The sequence below is a fragment of the Carlito syrichta genome, unplaced genomic scaffold, assembly GCF_000164805.1.
Source record: "Carlito syrichta isolate Samal-C Ts95f unplaced genomic scaffold, Tarsius_syrichta-2.0.1 Scaffold302431, whole genome shotgun sequence".
In the NCBI taxonomy this organism is placed as follows: domain Eukaryota; kingdom Metazoa; phylum Chordata; class Mammalia; order Primates; family Tarsiidae; genus Carlito; species Carlito syrichta.
This window is the reverse complement of record NW_007246527.1, coordinates 760,717-764,214: the sequence shown is the minus strand read 5'-3', so window position 1 is coordinate 764,214 and position 3,498 is coordinate 760,717. Positions and strand designations below refer to the sequence as shown.

The window sequence follows — 3,498 nt, the reverse complement described above, 5'->3', positions numbered from 1 at the left end:
TTGGAGTCTCATTCTCACAACCACCACAGCCTCAACCTGCTGAGCTTTGGCTATTCTTCCGCCTCAGCCTTCCAATTAGCTGGAATTATAGGTGCACACCACCACACCTGGCTAATTTTTTTTTTATTGTAGAGATGAGGTCTCACCAAGTTGCACAGGCTGGTCTCAAACCCCCAAGCTCAGGCAATCAATTATCTTGCCTCGGCCTCCCAAAGCGCTGAGATTACAGGCAGAGCCATTGCGCCCGGCTGGTATTTTTCAGTACCTAAAACCAAGGAAGCAAAAGTAAGCTTTGGAGGTCACTGATACAGATGAGACCTCAGGCTCCAGGAGAGTTGGGGCCGTATTTATTGCTGCTTCTACTTTTTCTTTCCAATCATTTCAATGTCTGGGTCATTATTCTTGGGGCTGCTCTGCAGATCTGTGGGTCTAGTCACCGCTACCCGGTACAAACAAAGCATTTCCTAGTGTAGAAAGTTTCTAGCTTTCTCAACCTAAATCCGCTTTCTTTCTTTCAATCCTAAAACCACATGGAGAGGACAAACAGCCTCCATAAGTTTATTTCCCAGGAAGACATGGTAACTTATTATATGAGAGACAACAGTTCTCACTTCAAGGTTTATTTTATCACAAATACAAAACGGTAAATCAATCATGGCTTTAAAAATTAGTTTGGAATGGTTTTACAAGCTAGATAGTGGAGCAGCTACTAAATCAATGGAACTTTAAAGAACATTCTACACCCCAGGAAGGAAAAGACTACCAAATCGTTTTCTTGTACAGCGCAGGAGTGGCCTACAGTTGGCCTTAAGAGGGAGCTCTTTGGGCAAGATAAGAGAAAAACAAGAGGACTCCAAGGAGGAACAGCAGGAAGACCTACTAAAAGAGGAGAAGGAATGAAAGTGAATAAGGGAAGACAGTGAAATTTACACAGGAGGAAGGAGCTGAAAAAGTCACGGCCTTACACTAGCAGGAGAAAGTTCACTCAGCCCCTCAACTCTGTTCTCCCGCACAGGTCCTGTGACAACAGCATCCCGTCTGCTCTCCTAGCAGCACCTGCACACTGACTGCCTATTTTCTTCCTCGTTTATGATTAGTCTTTCGGGGCTTTACTTTCTGGAGCGCTGGCGCTGGCTCCTGCTCTGGCTCCTTACAGGAGCTTGACACTACCAGGTCCTGATTCCTCCTCTGATCCTTGCCTACTCTTAAGACTCAGCTCTGCCTCAAGAAGCTCCACACTAGGCAGCTGCCACCTTCGCAGGGACCTTTTGCTCTGGTGCTGCTGCCTCCGCTTCTCTTCTTCTTGCTGCCGCTGCTTTACCTTCATCAGTTTTTCAAAGTTTTTGGTTGTTGTTGGGTTTGCAATGAACCAGTCTTTGGCATGGACAGAGTTGATGTGATACTTGACCCCACTCTCTGACACAAATTCTTTCTGGCATAATGAAATATCTAAAATATCTGTAATAGCTTACTTGACATAAGTAACTTCATTTTGTCACAGATTCTCCATTACAGCTGCCTGCCTACCCAGATGTAACATCCCCCTGCGTGTGTTGTAACCTTCCCATGATCAAAGACCTACATCCTTGTTCCTCCTTGGTGTTTCGGAAACTCTCCAACCACAAGTTCCATATCTAACTGTATCCTTGCTTAACAGAAACCAGATGTTTCACCAAGAAACTGTTCCTTGTGAAATCCCCCTACCACATCCTCATATTTTGTTTCCTTTTTGTTTTTACTTCCTTGTTCTCCTACCCCATGCTACGTGGCCCACTTGTGGTTTTTGCCTCTAGGAACCCCTTGCTTGCTCTGCTCGGGGTCAAGAGTTCTTGGTGGCACTAGTCTTCTCTTGACCACCTGCAAATAAAGGACTCAAATTCGACTCTCAGTGTGTTGGTGACTTCTTACTCCCAGTGTGGCTATAACAATAGAAGACACTTGTATTTTCCAGCCTCAAAGTTTCCCAATGTACAAGAGCCCAAGTGAGCTTTAAGGCCAGATACACTACTGTAGACAGTCTCACATCCCTGGTTAGGACACTGAATGCAATGATACTTCTTGATATCTAACTTCCATTTGTGTAGAACTTCCTGGCTGAAGGTAGGCAGCCCAGGGCAGGTATATTTTAACTTCTGGGCATGCACCAGGTCCTGAAGCACTTTCCTCCTAGGCCACTCCTTGGCCAGTTCCACGGAGGCCAGCTCCTGCAGGTGATACACAGCTATCTTGGCAGATTGTGTCTGAACTCAGTCCCCTCTCTTTGACTCCAGGCTCATCTCCTTCAAGCACTCTGCCTGTCCTGACTCTGGAAAAGAGATAGGTCCATGCTCTGACCTCAGGTGATACGCAAGTCCAGCCTTCAATCTGTATGGTTTTCCACAGTGGTGACATTTCAAGGTCATCTTCTCCAGCTCCGCAGCCCCTCTGCCACATTTTCTGACATGGTCTAGATACCCCATGCTGGTGAAGCAACTCTCACGCATACACCTGAGCTTTCCCAGTCTCTTCACAACTGTTTGGAACCACTCCTTCTCACTGGGCTCATCTACCTCATCTCCAGCTTTCAAGGTGGGCAAACTGTTGTGATTTGCCATGACATGGTACTTCATCCCTGCCAGTGAATGAAGCAGTTTCCCGTGATGACAAGTCAACATTTTCTGCTTGCAATTTTCCATGTGTTTCCTCAAACCCTCTACAGTCTTCCTCCCCACTGCCAGTTGGGTAGGGCGAGAGACACTGCCTTTATCCACAATTTCCAAGTACCACTGCTCCTCCAAACTGCTGCTGCGTAAACCCATGGTTCCTTCTGAGGAATTTGGAATGGGGTTGAATTTTAGGCTGTTGCTTCCTCCCATAAAGCTTATGCTTCTTTTGAGAAAATTCTCGATAGTCTTCATCGTCTTCCTGCCTGTGTTTCCTTTTCCCTTTGGCTAATACTCCACCCTAACTCTTCCACATGAGAAGCAGCAGCTGGCTTGATCCATCTCATCTTCATCCAATAGGTAGATTTTCAGAAGGATGTTGAAAAGTCACTCACTGCTTCACAAAAAGAGGCAGACGAGGAGCCACTTAACGAGTCATCATGTGGGATAGCGTACTGGAAACAATTATCCTTTATGGAATACTGGGTCCTGTTATCCTTGGCTCCCATGATCCTTGTGTTTCTCTGCTGCTTAAAGGACATAGGCCCCAGAGTGAGGGCACTGCAGAGAGCCTGGAAGACATCGCTCCCACTCCAAGCCTAACAGTTCCACCCAAGGGCACCGACAGGACTGACACTACTTACGGTCTACTCGCCGCTCATAATTTATTAATTTACAAAGCCATTGCTATGAAAGAATCATAAGTCTACAGTAACATTGGGGGGAAAAAACACATAATATCAAGCGAAAAACAAATAATATAAAATATTACATTATACTCATTATACTAAAGAGAGACTAGGTAAAATTAATGTTTGAATATCGAGATGAAAACATGAAAAAATAATAGTGTTTA

At 45.3% G+C, this 3,498-nt stretch overlaps 1 pseudogene; it reads right to left on the bottom strand.

Annotated features, from left to right (window-relative positions):
• Positions 1–674: 674 nt before the first annotated feature.
• Positions 675–3,278, bottom strand: LOC103258986 (annotated as a pseudogene).
• Between the last annotated feature and the right edge of the window lie 220 nt (positions 3,279–3,498).